Here is a 15,257-nt window from a genome sequence, read left to right as displayed (position 1 = left end):
TTTTTTTGAAGTGAGAGTTTCCCTTGAAATGTCTGCCAAGTACCCAAGTCTGAATAACCATAGTGTGTCTGTCAATTATTCTTTCGAGTAAAAATGGTGTTCCATGAGAAAAAAACAACTAGTTCTGCTTTCAACTCAGACATCATGCACATCTTTAAGACAATATCAAACTTCAGTATGCAGCAGGAATGTTTTATGTTATATCCCATTTAGTTACTCAGAATATTAAAAGATGTATACTTGAGGGCCAAAATTTAATAAAATTAATATTTTTCATTGTGGGTACATGATGATGATTACTACAGTAACTATTGGTTCATTTTGGTGCCACTGCCTTGACTCCTGCTGGGCACCAGCAGTTTTACCCACTGTTGCTTCAGAATCATGAGAGCAAATGTCAACGCAGTGAAAAAGGCAAATGTTGTGTTAGCATTTGTGTGAAAATAGTTTTATCCTGGTGGACCCAATAAAACTCTCTTGGAGGCTTTGAGAACTGCCACTCTAGGAAAACAACGGAGAGGCACTTAGCCGGGCCTGGTTGGAGAAAGGATGAGGGGGCGGGAGGAGAGGGCTGAGAGACTGGTTGGTGGACGCATAGCTCTTCAGAAGATCTCAGAGGCTGAGGAGGGGTTATTCAGTGGAAGAAGGCCAAGGATGGTGTGTCGAAAGTGGATTGCTTTTTATATCATTATATAATAATTTTCCACAAATGGAATGGCTTAAAACACCTATTTATTGATCTCACAGTTGGATAGGTCTTAAGTCCGGGCATGACGTAGCTAGGTTCTCTGCTTGGGGTCTCACAAAGCTGAAATTAAGGTGTCCCCTTCACCGTGTTCTCAGCTGAGGCTTGGGATCCTTTTCCAAGCTCATGTGGTTGTTGGCAGAATATAATATGATGTGGTTATAGGACTAAGGTCCGTCTTTTCTGGCTAGCTGTCAGCCAGGAGCTGTTCTCTGCTTCTAGAAACTGCCTGTGATCTCCTGCTATGTGTCTCCAAAACATGGAGCTGTCTCCAAAACGTGGCAGTTTGTTTCTTTAAAACCAGAAGGTGAATCCTTTTCTCTACAATCTCCCCCTTTAGAAAGGGCACAATCCCTTTTCAGGGGTCACCTGATTAGGTCGGACCCACCCAGGATAATCTCTTTTTCAAGTAAATCGAAGTCAGCTTATTTGGGATCTTCACCTTTTTCGTGTAATGAAGCCTAATCATGGAATGAAATTCATCATATTTACTACCCCTCCCACATTGAAGGTGGATGGCATTATACGGGCTGTGTATACCACAGGGCGAGAATCTTGCAGAAGTCTCTCTGAATTCTACCACCGAAGGACACAAGGACAGTTCAGGCGGAGATAGAAACTAGGAGGAAATCAAAGCCTCGTTGGGGGTATATTTTCAGTAGGAACTAAGGGTGGAGTGGGGAGGGAATAGACCAGAAAGGGAAGAGGAAAATTACCCCCTTCGAAATTGTCCTGCTGGCTGTTCCCTGAGCTGCCACACCAGACTGCCCCCCAAACAAATCCTCCACCTTACTCCACTGGTGCTGGCAAGCACCCTAAGGATGGCTCAGAGGAGAGGTAAGCTGTTTTTCAAATTTCGTGGAGGAACTTTCTGGAACTGTTTCAAAAGAAAGCGTCAGCTGTCATGGATTACTTAATTTGGAAAAGAGAAAGGTCTTCCCGACCTCTGGCAACAAACTGGGATTCAACGCGTACTCCGTCTGTGGGAGGGATCCTTTCAGCTTTCATCCTGCAGAGGCTCTGTCTCTGCCCGAGAGAGTGTGAGGATCTTCGCCCGCCCACTCTCCAGCCTCCCCAGCCCCACTTGATCTTCCCACAGGGCCACCAGCAGCCCGCCCGTCAAGATGTTGCTTTTTATCAAGTTACTCGTCTGCTCAGAAGTCTGGGAAGCCTCCTGAAAGTCTCTCAGGTCAAACCGGAATTTCTAATGGTGGATTCTGGGGCCTCTGATCAGACAGGCCCTTTGTTCCTAGCTCATCTTCCTCATTTTTTCATGCACTGTTTTGTTCATCACAAAGTACCAAGTGGGACTGTTGTGTTAACAACCAAAAAAAATGTTTCAAAAGTTATCTCATCTTCTCTGTGAAATCATAGCCCTCTTCTCCTTCAAAACACTTCTGTGTCATATTTTAGATGGCCTTTCCAGAATAGTTCAATTTAGCACGAGTTATTCGTAGACATTAGAAAGGAATGCAGAGAGCAAGCAAGAAACAACCGACTGAAAAAACACAGCAAGGCCATTAAAAATGTGATTTTTTTTGGAATGCCCTCTGACCTTGATCATAAATATAAATGGAGCCACATCCAAATACTCCTCCATTTTAGGCTGAATTGTTTTCTCTCCATCTCTTCAATGTCTTTTCTTCCTCTTTCCCTCCTTCCTCCCTCCCTTCTTTCATTTCAACATGCACTAATGGTGACTGGCATTGGTATAGAGATGAATATAACAGAGTCTCTCCTAATAAGAAGGATAGTTTCCATGGGGGAAGATACGAAGAAATGTCACAATTCAGTGTGATGCAGTGGAGCAAGTGGCTACTTCTTCCTTAAGGGTGTTGTGGTCAGCAAAGGCTCCATAGGGGATTCAGCCTTTTCAGCTGGGCCTGGAAGAATTAGTATTTTCCAGGGGGACTAGTGGAAAGGTTTTCCAGGAAAGGAAATCGTATGTATAGAGCCTGAAACTGCAGCAGTGACAGGGAATTATCCATTCAAGTCTAATTAGTTGTATCTAGTTACCTAGGTAGTCATTTATATATCGCTAGATTCTAGAAAGGATTTAAGGTCATTTATAAAATATGTGCACAATAATAAGATAAACCAAAATGAAAAAAATAGGTGGGTAAGAAAATCAGGACAGAGAAAAATTAAGGATAGGTAAAATAAGATGATGGCAGGACTGAATTTATACGAAACACAGGCTGTACAGTTCTGTCTTTGCCAGACGAAGGCCATCAATTTGGATCTAAGCCTTTTGGTGTCAGCTCAGAAAGAGAGAGATGCAATCAGTAACATTCAGTGCCTACGTGATCAGGTGAGCCAGTTGTTCAGGAGCAGCACAACTATTCCTGGTGTTGACACAAAGAGTAATTTCTCCCACGGGCCTGTACAAAGAGGACAGTCAGTCATTGTGTGAACGATGCCCTCAGCAGCATCTTTAGAGCAATGCAGGGTACAGGGGTCATAAAAAACGATTTCTTATAATGCCTTCAATGTAGGCTGATGACATGTATCCAAGGTACCAGTGAATAAAAATATTTCTACGCTTCTCAAGGTTAAACTTCTGTGAAACCTTTTTACTGTTTTTGTTGTTGTTTTTTTAATCCAAGGAAGGGGTTGAGTTACATGAACGTTAACATTTTTTTCCAGGCTAAAATTCTTGCAGTGATGTCACATGGTACAGGCTTGATTGTCCATTGATCTGGGTGCTAGTTCGTTTTATAATCTTCTAATTGGGCTCTTTAAAAATTTATTTTTTAATTTTTAATTATTATGAATACATAGTAATTGTACATATTTATGGGGCTACCACTGATACAAGCATAATATGTGTAATGATCAAATCAAAGTAATTGGTATATCCAAGACCTCAAGCATTTTCTGTGTTACAAACATTTCAAGTCCATTCTTTTAGTTATTTTGAAAAATACAGTAAATTCTTGTCAACTATAATCTTCCTATTATGCTAACAAACACTAGGTCTTATTTCCTCTATCTATCTGTGTTTTCGTACCCATTAATCATTCCTTCTTTGTTCCCTTGGCCTCCCCACTACCATTCCCAGCCTCTGGTAACTATCGTTCTACTCTCTATTTCCATGATTCAATTTTTTTTTTTTTAGCTCCCACGTTTGAGTGAGAAGGTGTGTTGTTTGTCTTTCTGTGCCTGGCTTATTTCACTTAACATAATGTCCTCCAATTCCATTCATGTTGTTCCAATGACAGAATTTCATTTTTTTTTGGCTGAACAATCTTCCATGGTGTACATGTACCATATTTTCTTTATCCATCCATTGACAGACCATTAGGTTGATCCCATATCTTGGCTATTGTGAATAGTGTTGCAATAAACACAGGAGTGCAGATATATCTTTGCTGTACTAATTTCCTGTTTTGTGTATATACCCAGCAATGTGATTGCTGGATCATATGGTAGTTCTATTTTTAGTTTTTTAGGGAACCTCCTGTTTTTCATAGTGGCTGTACTAATTTAAATTCCTACCAACAGTCTACGAAGGTTTCCCTTTCTCCACATCCTTGCCAGCATCCATTATTGCCTGTCTTTTTGATAAAAGCCATTTAAACTGGAGTGAGATGATATCTCATTGTGGTTTTGATTTGCATTTCTCTGATGATCAGTAATGTTGAACATTTTTTTTCATATATCATTGGGCTCTTTAATTAATGCTTATAATTATCTTATCAAATTACCTATCAGTTATTTTACAATTTTTTGCTTTATTTGCTCCATTGCAATGGAGACAGGGGAGTCCATGACAACATATTGTTCTGAGGCTTGACCTACAGTGTGTGTCCAGCTGATGAGGCTGGCTTATTCCTTAATAAAGTATTATAGGTTCTAATACCTTTAATCTCTCCTGATCTTATTGTCCTTGGAAACATTGCCTGATACATTAATTCTTTCATTAGAAACCATTGCAACTTTAATTTTCATATCCCTCAAATTCAACACCATTTAAGGTATATCTAAAAAAAATAGAAATTCTAGAATATTTCAGATTCTTAGAAAAGAAAATAATAAAAACCTTCGTCATTTTCAAATATGATGTTTTATTTAACTGTAAATTTAAAAGGTTTTGATTGTAAGATAAACATAGCTATTATTAATTTCAGTGTATAAATTTAATTCTGCAACATTAACAACTCAGATTTATAGTATAATTTCTTTCCATCTGTATAAATCTATTCTTTTTTATAAGTCTGGATTTATTTTTTAAAAATAAATATTATATACTACCCAAAATAATACTTAGATATAAATATGTCAACTTCGAGTTAATATACATGCAGGACTATTCATGAGATAGCCAAATAAAGTATTTTAGAAATGCATCAAAACAAAATAATACAATAGAAAGCTCTGTTATAGGTTTCATTGGGTAGCAGTTTAAGCTATAATCTTAGCTGTACAAAGGGCTGAAGATGGGCTATTTATAAAATGGTTACAAAATGATATATAACAAACCTATTTCTCCATGGGAGTTCAGCTGAGGGGAAATGCTTCTCTTCTGTGAGGGCCTCAGCATTCCAACCAAAGCTTTTCCAAAAGAAATAGATTCTTTCTTTCTTTCTTTCTTTCCTTCCTTTCTTTCTTTCTTTCTTTCTTTCTTTCTTTCTTTCTTTCTTTCTTTCTTTTTCTTTCTTTCTCTTCTTTTCCTCCCTCCCTTCTTTCCCTCCCTCCCTTCTTTCTTTCTCTTTCTTTCTTTTCTTTCTTTCTCTCTTTCCTTCCTTCCTTCCTTCTCTCTCTCTCTTTTTCTTTCTTTCCCTCCCTTCCTTCCTTTTTCTCTTTCTTTCTTTCTTTCTTTCTTTCTTTCTTTCTTTCTTTCTTTCTTTCTTTCTTTCTTCCTTCCTTCCTTCCTTCCTTCCTTCCTTCCTTTCTTCCTTCCTCTTTCCTTCCCTCCCTCCCTCCCTCCCTTCCTTCTTTTTTTTTGCGTATGTGGGGGCACAGTCTCACTCTTCTGCCCAGGCTGGTGTGCAGTGGAGTGATCACAGTTCGCTGCAGCTTTGACCTCCTAGGCTCAAGTGATCCTCTCACCTCAGCATCCCAATTAGCTAAGATTACAGGTGCATGCCACCATGCCCCGCTAATTAAAAAAAAAATTGTATAGAGATTGTTTTGCTATGTTGCCTAATGCCCAACTCCTGGCCTTCCAAAATGCTAGGATTACAGGCCTGAGCCACTGCGCCTGGCCAAGATAAATAATTCTTAATTGTTCCTATTCCTAAGACCTATCCCAGCCTACTTGATGAATTAGTATAAAATTGGGGAAAAAAAACCCAAATATCCTTCTGAAAATAAACAATAAAGGCAAAAAAGAAAGTTATGAATGATGTGATATAAAAAATAATCAAGAAGATTGTTCATTGAAGAGTGGAAATAAATGAAGGCCAACCAAATGAGAGAAGCAGAGGCTATTTATTCAGAGCTTGCTATAGCAAGGGAGTCAGCCACCATCATTTGCATTTGGCAGAGACTCCAAGGCAGGCAGAGGAGTGCGAAAGCTTCATGGCAGAGAACGGTGAAGGCTTCAGGTGTTTGTGCCCCAACTGCCGGCTGTTGGCCAGAGGAGGCTAGAGGCAGCTATTGAGTAGGGGGTGTCCTATGTGATTGGTTAGGGGCACATATTTGGCTTTTTCTGGTTGGTCTTAAATTAAAAATAGGGATAAGAATTAAGGAAGCTGCCAGTTATTAATCAAGTCCTGGCCATTCTGGGGCAACAGAAGTTATTGTTTAGCTCCCTGGGTAGTTACTAGAGATAGTAATCTGGCTTTCTGCTAGCCGGGCTGGCAGCAGGCTGGCTTCATGGGCTGTGTATTGCAGATAAGGGGGCTGGTTTCCTGGGCACATTGCTGCAGCTTTTGGATCAGAGTTCTATTTTTTTCTATGGTCTAGCCATTGTCTATTTGTATATTTAGGCTTTTAGAGGCCAAAAAAGCCTTATAATATACTTCGGTCTCCCTGAACTTCGGGATATGGCCTTCTAGCTCTGCAGAGATTATTAGATCCTAGAAAAAAAACTTGCACAATAAAATTCAAACAAAAATTATGCTTATTCACTCATTTACCATGGGAATTGTTTCTTTCCAGTAGCGAAGACAGTCTAGGGAGCCCAAATAGAAACTAGAAATTATCTTGCTCTCAAATGATGGTGGAGGTGGTGGAGGAGGGATGGGTATAAGATCATTTTAATTTGTTCTGTCTCCACCTCTGCTTGTGGAATATCTCAGCTATGGTGTGGTTTGTATAGTTTTAAAAGGCTTCTCAGATGATTCCTGAATATGCTTTGGGCTATTGGTCTCCTCCACCCCCACACCCATGTCACACCCAGGACTGGAAGGAGCTCTCTCTGTCTGATGATGGGCACTCTCGTCCTTAAGCTCTCTTGGAGAAATGCTACCCCTCTCATTTTCCCAAAAGTTGACAGGATAACACTTAGAAAATTTTCAGAGTGCCTCAGTTTCCTTCTTACATACAGAGAAGGGGAGGGTGAAGGAGATTTAGTTTTTTACGATAGGAATACAAAGAAGAAAAATAGGATAACATCCAGATTCTTAGGATTTTGCAGCAAAGCGATTGGCTTGAGAGGCAGGCATCGTGGAAAGAGAAAGGCACATTGAAGTGCCTTTGGATCCTCGTGTAGTACATCCGCAACCAAACCTGCAGACTCATGCTCACAACATTTGCCCTACACCTTAACCCCAGTGTCCGGGAAGAAGAGCCAGGGGCAGGAAGACAGAGATGGGGCATTTTCGTCCAAGAAATAGTAAAAATAACCAAATGAACTGTTTAAATCCCGATCTTTTCCGTTATTTCAGTGATTCCACTGTAAGATGTGAATTTTCCAGTAAGAACCAACACACACACACACACACACACAAAACCAAAAAACAATCATTAAACAACGCTGATTTTATGTATAGTACACCCACCCTGACATTTTCTTTATTATAGCCTCTCTCTCTCTTTTTTTAAACAAATGATTTTGATAACCCACTAAGCTAAGGGTCATGACCCAACTAATGGGTCATGCTCCTCAGTTTGATAATACTGATTAAATTTCAGCTTGCTGTAAGCTATAATTCACATTTGACATTTAGATAATTTTTTTTCTGTTAACTACCATGTAGGAGCTGAGAGGCAATCCTGAATAAATACAGGGAAAAAATGAAGAACAGGAAAGAAAATTGACATTTATAACACAACCAAGTTATAATGTGAGTCAAATTTTAAGACCTCATCTCTCAGCCTTCCTCTTTTCAGTAATTCAATGCTCCTCTTTTTCCCCTGAGACCGACTTCCTTCCTTCCTTCCTTCCTTCCTTCCTTCCTTCCTTCTTTCCTTTCTTCTTTCCTTCTTTCCTTTCTTCCTTCCTTCCTTTCTTCTTTCCTTCTTTCCTTTCTTCCTTCCTTTTTTTCTTCATCATAGAATGTTTTGAACTACTCTCATGTAACAACACTGTATGGGGCCTTAAAGATACAATGGTGAACAAGACAAAGAGCAACTCTTATGGTGCTTATAGTGTCTTAAATCAATATTTGCACCACTCATGATGGCTTTAGGAAAAACAAAGCCCCCAGATGGTGTTATTCTCTTTTCAAACACACTTATTCAAGATCATGATTTTAACTTTTCCATCAGAATTTTAGAGAAAACAGTATGGGTAGAAAAAAGCCCCGCCATGGAGTCAGAAGCCGGTACCAGCCTGGCCAATGAATTCAGCGTGACTTTCCTGATGAGGAGAAGGAGCACGATCTATGTTTATTGAACACAATCTATGTGCATTATTTCATGAGCTTTTACAATGGCCCTGTGAAATAGGCATGATTAATTGTGCTATAACTTGCTAAGGTCACATATCTGGTAAAAAGCAAAGTCAGGATTGAATGCAGGATTGTTTCTGGTTCACAACCATCCATGTGCTTTCCACTATCATGCTGCATACAGGATTGAACTATTGGATGAAGCTGGTGAGACTTAAAGTATTTAAACTCCAGTATGGGTAGGCTATATCTCTCTGTCATCTATCTATCTATCTATCTATCTATCTATCTATCTATCTGTCTGTCTATCTGTCTGTCTGTCTGTCTATGCATCTATTTATCCTCTATTAGGATAAATATTTATCAATATAAACACTGATATTTATGTATTTTTCAATCTATCTTTCCCAAGAAATATAATTTATAGTGCAGATCATTCATCAAAACATTCTAGTAATTATGAAGTCATTTGTTAATTTCTAGAAATTGTGGATCTGATTTTCTGGCCATTTCCATAAAATGAAAACATTTTTTGTTAAAGCCATTTTTCCTGAGCTCTGATCATATATTTGACAAATCATTATTTAAATATGTATTTTCCACCTTCGTGAGATACACAAAAAACATTAAACTGTCCTTAAATACTGAATGGCCATTGCTAGATAGATGACATCTTTATCTGAACCATGATCTGAAATCAACTCTTTTAAAAATGTCCTCAGAGTATTGTGGTCTTAGTAAGTAGAAATTTCTCCTATCATCAATGATAGCGTTTACAGTATTGAATCTTCTTCCAACTTCTGCTGAGCCAACATCAATCACATTAAACAATTTCTAGCCTTCAATATAGTGTCTGAGAATTTTATATATTCTGCATCTCTTTTGTGGAGTATGTAAAAAACTTATTTAAAAGTATGTTATATTTAGAATTCAGTAATTTGAAAAAAATTAAAGATTCTTTATCTGCTTACTTTTGTTATCAAATGATAGAATATTTTATGTAATTTACTCTCTACACCTTATTATTTTACTCTTGTGATTGATATTTTAGATGACTTATTGTGCTTTATCTTAAAAATAGAATCTCTAATTTCCCTTAAAAGGTTCCTTTTTCAGTTTTATGTTCTCAATCTATTTTATTAATTGTTGAATTAATATCACCTTTAATAATCAAAACATTTATTTGAAGCTAAAAACATTGAAATCTCTTAAAGAACATCATTTATTAAAACCATATTTCTAAAAACGTAATTTTCCAAATGTCTATAAATATTCTACATCTTTTCCTACCATTCACTCATTCATTCATTCACTCACTCATTGTAGGATGTTTGAACTCCTTTTATATATGGGACACTGTCCCAGACCTTGAGGATAAATTGTAACTAAGACACACAAGGAGTGACTCTTATGAAGCACATATTCTATTAAATCAATATTTGCACCCACCTTGATAGCTTTAGGATAAAATACCTATTTTTTTAAGTAGGCCTTTTCACAATAACTGTTAAGATGAAAATACTGTGCTCAGTACAATTTCCAGATTACTTTTGTAGTCCTAACATGAGAGAGTCATCAACAGATCCAAATAATCTTCCTGTGTTTATTATTTCAAATCTTAGCTCTCATATTATTTAATTCTATGTGATGTTTAATTCACTTTTTAAACACAGGATTTAAAAAGATTTACTTGATTACACGTTTTATTGCATCATTCCAGATAATGAAGTGCCAAACTAGAACAACCAGGAATTTTTGTAAAATTGAAACTCCAGGCTTTCTCCACTGGCCCTCTCCACAAAATTCAATAAAGTTCCCATAAAATGAAAATCTTTTTCATTAAAGCCATTTTTCCTGAGCTCGATCATGTATTTGATAAATCATTATTTAAATATATATTTTCCACCTTCGTGAGATACACAAAAAACATTAAACTATCCTTAAATACTGAATTTCATGTTTCAATTAAAATATTAAAACTATTAAATATAAAAGTCAAAACAGTTGATAATGTAAAATTTTTTTCTTATTTCAGTGTGTGTGTGTGTGTGTGTGTGTGTGTGTATATATGTATACACACATACTGAAACTTCAAAAAATGAATAATATGGATGTATCATTGCAAACAATGTATGGCAGATATACGTGTATATACATGTACATATATGTATATACGTAGATATATATAAAAATGTATATATTTATTTATCTACATACACATATATCTGACATAAATCAAGTTTGCAATGCTATACTCAACTTATCCTTTTTCAAAAAGTTCTAAGCTGAGCGCAGTGGCTCATACCTGTAATCCTAGCACTTTGGGAGGCCAAAGTGGGAGGAACACTTGAGGCCAGGTGCTCAAGACTGGCCTGGGCAACATAGCAAAATCCTGTCTCCACAAATAAGTAAACGTAAAAAATTAGCTGGGTGTGGTGGTGCACACCTGTAGTCCTAGCTCCTCAGGAGGCTGAGGCAGGAGGATTGCTTGGGCCCAGGAATTTGAGGCTGCAGTGAGCCATCATCACTCCACTGCACACCAGCCTAGGTGATAGAGCAAGACTTTATCTCTAAAAAATGAAAAGTTTTAGTAAACCTGAAAATGCAGTATTACTTTTACTGTGGAATAGATAGTATCATAATTTTAAAATTTTCCTTATTTGATCCATGACCTTTAAAAGGATGTGATTACCATTTTTATATACATGTATATAGAGAATTCAATTTTTGGTAATATTATTTGCATACAATATTTTTCAATATTAATGATAATCCACTCACATTTATGTTGAAATGATCATTCTCACTTCAGAAATACAAACTATCTGTTGAAATGTCTCCTGACCCTGACACTGTATGAGAGGAATTTTGAGCTGTTCTAATTTTTGCACCAAAACCACAGATAACCGAGGTTGAGGCTCATTATAAATCTCATTTTTTCTTTGTTCCGTTGCACATTCAGAAGAGCATGCTTAGGAAAGAAAAGTTATAAACATATCCAAATTTTGTTGCTTCTCCATTCTTAAGGCTTTAAGGAATATTTATTTATATAAATGTATAACTTTAAAAAACTGCACATTTGTTATATACACAAGAATTACAAGGCATTGACAATAACCTAAGAAAAAACCACTTGGAAGCAGCAGCAGCTGTGCAATTGAAGATGAGGGTCTTGAAAGAACGTGCCACGAAGGCTGTGTGAAATCGGCTGGTCTGACAGACATGTTGGGGATGTTTCTCGGATGTTGCTATGTGTGACAGGAGGCTTATTTACAAATGGTTGTTGTGACAGTCTTCAAATAGTAGCTTGAACTAATTAATTCATATTAGAATATTTACTATCAGTGACTATTGCTTATTGCAGTTACTTTTACACTACTTACCAACTGATATGGAAAATTCGGTATTTCAACAGCTGCTACCGCTATATAGATTTGCACCAGCTGATGTTAGCCCTGGACGTCAGCTCTTGGAACCCTGAATTACCTTGTTAAATTTACCTTCCTGACTATTTCTTTCACATACCTCCTAGCCAAACTGAGTTATTTGTTCTGCCCTAAACACCTCACCCGATTTCCTACCTTACAGTCTCTGCTAATGGTTTTCTCTCATTTAGATGTCTTTCTCCCATAACCTATGCCTGTTTCCTTCCATTCCATTATAATATGACTCAAATACTATTTGTCTGTTTCATGCTCCCTCGCCTACCCACTCATCCGTCCAATATCTGATTTTATTTTTGAGTATGAGGTACTGCTAAACATAAGAGAAATACAGTAATGCCACTCTCCTTTATGAAAACCCACCTCAGCTCAATCTAATGAAGTTTCTCCCTCCCTGGAAGGAGAACTCATGGAACTTTATGTATTTTATCTTGACTCATTCTAAAGTTAGTGGTTTGATCTGTAAATTATTGCAGGCAGAGATGTTTTACATTTATTTTTAATCCTTGTACCGCCTCATATATTAACCTGCACAAAATGGTCAGTTAAGGAGTGTCTGTTATGAACTGAATGAAAGAGGATAAAAGCTATGTAAACATGAATTCCTTCAAAACATTTGCTCTTAAAGTGCTCTTTTAACTTATATCCCATTCTATCTGGAAAGTTTTACCTCAGATAACTTAAAAATATTCACTTACGTGTGTGTATTCATTTCTGTATTTATCATTTCATACATGGTTCATTCCATGAATTTCATACATAATTCATACATGATACATACCTTTCATACTGTATTCATTTCATACATATATCTCTATGTATGGATTCTAAGACCAGTTCATACCCTCAACTCTTCTATCCCTGTGTCAGTCCTGATCACCTTTCTGTAGTTACATCACTGTCTGAGCTCAAGATTCTGCTGAAATAACTCAGTTTATGTGCTTCCGTGTAAGATATCTCACAGTACTGGAGAATTGCTCAAATTCTTTAATATATATGTTAAATTTGGAAAATTAAAGACTGAAATAGGCTTTGAAATTATCCATTTGCAGAGGATTTGAAAGCATAACAAGTTGTTCAAAAAAGAATTCTTTTTTAGGGTGTGTATTAGGCTGTTCTTGCGTTGCTATAAAGAAATACCTGAGACTGGGTAATTTTGAAGAAAAAAGGCTTAATTGGCCCACAGCTCTGCAGGCTGTACAGGAAGCATGGTACTGGCATCTGCTGGGCTTCTCGTGAAGCCTGTGGGAGCTTTCAATCACGGCGGAGGGTGAAGTGGGAGTAGGCACTTCACATGGTGAAACAGGAGCAAGAGAGAATGAGTGAGGGTGGGGGCAAGGTGCCACACACTTTTAAATGACCAGATCTCATGAGAACTCACTATCATGAAAACAGTGCCAAGCCATGAGGGATCCACCCCCATGATCCAAACACCTCCCATCAGGCCCCACCTCCAGCACTGGGGATTACAATTCAACATGAGATTTGGATAGGGACAGATATCCAAATTATATGAGGGTGATAAAAATAAGGTGAGAAAATTTGGGGTACATTTTATAAAAATCTTAGAACTAGAGAGTTAGTAAAAGATGGTTGGGGGTCACCTACATATAGGTAGTAACACATAAAAAATTAAATAAAATATTCATAAATTGAATTCAGCCAATTAGGGTGTTTTATTTTCATTTTCCCTAATTACTGTTTTTTTGCTTTATTATTTTTAACACATAATAATCATACATATTTATGGGATACAGTGTGATATTTTTATACATGTATACAATGTATAGTGATCAAACCGTGGTAATTTGTATATTCATTACCTCACATATTTATCATTTCTTTGTGTTGAGAACATTCAAAATCTGCTCTTCCAGCTATCTGAAAACGTATATTGTTGAAAATATAAATGGTGTTACAGTTAGGGTTTTTGAAACTCTAAAATAATGTAAAACAAGAGTAGGCAAGGAAAACACAAAAGGCCTTTTCTTAAAAGCCATAGTAAGTCATTGTAAATACTGGGAGTTTAGGGTATCCATGAAGTTGATGCCAATCAGAAGATTAGAAAAGTAATATACTCAGGGATCTGATAAGTAGGTGAGGAAAGTCTAAAAGGAAATGAAAGAAGACATTGGATTTGACCCAGAGGATGTCACTGGCTACAGCAGAAAGAGCAATTTCAGAGGAGTGATCAACATGGACATCAGGTTGCATGAAACATAGAAATGAATCAGAGGAAAACAAATTGTAATAGGGAGTGGAGCTAGTATGCTGCAGGTGTAGGAATTTGAAATGGAAATGGGAGATGAGATAGAAATATGGTCAAAATTGGCTATATGTAGTGTATAGAACCATATGAGAAAGTTTTAAAGTTCTATTCATGACTTCCCCAACTTTAATGGTTGAGACAAAAAATAAATTGGTAAGCAGTTGTCAACTTTGATGGGCATTTCTCTATATACAGAATATTCTTATACTATTCTTTTTTGGGAAAGATAAGCACACACATAATTATACGCTTAGCTTTTATATACTGAGTATATTTTGACTTAAAACTTACTTTGAATTAAAATCAGCTTTTCAAGGTGGTGAGAGGCTAGGTAGATAAATATTTTGAAGAAATTTTGGGATGTGATGGATATATTTATGGCCTTGATGGTGGTGATAGTTTCATGGGTATATATTTATTCCCTGATGTATCACATTGTATTCATTACATATATACAACTTTTTATGTGTCATGCCTCAATAAAGTTGTTAAAAAATATATTATCCCAGCACTTTGGGAGGCCGAGGCGGGTGGATCACGAGATCAGAAGATCGAGACCATTCTGGCTAACATGGTGAAACCCCGTCCCTACTAAAAAATACAAGAAAAATTAGCCAAGTGTGGTTGCGGGCACCTGTAGTTCCAGCTACTTGGGAGGCTGAGGCAGGAGAATGGCGTGAACCCGGGAGGCGGAGCTTGCAGTGAGCCGAGATGGCGCCGCTGCACTCCAGTGTGGGCAACAGAGCGAAACTCCATCTCAAAACAAAACAAAACAAACAAACAAAAAAGAAATATTTTGATTTGTTCTCTAATCTCTAATGCAGATGTTAACTTGGGTCCCTTATCGAGAACCACATAAGATCAGTTCAAAGCCTCATCCATTCTGTTCCCTGTGTTAGTCCTCATCACTTTTTTTGTGGGCACATCACTCTCTGAGCTTAAGCTTCTGCTGAAATAACGCAGCTTCTTTGCTGTTCTGGAAGACCTCTCATGGAGCAGGTGAAGTGCTCAGGCTTTTCACT

This window comes from Pongo pygmaeus, chromosome 5, assembly GCF_028885625.2.
Source record: "Pongo pygmaeus isolate AG05252 chromosome 5, NHGRI_mPonPyg2-v2.0_pri, whole genome shotgun sequence".
In the NCBI taxonomy this organism is placed as follows: Eukaryota; Metazoa; Chordata; class Mammalia; order Primates; family Hominidae; genus Pongo; species Pongo pygmaeus.
The sequence above is the reverse complement of the archived record's forward strand: the minus strand, read 5'-3'. Positions refer to the sequence as shown.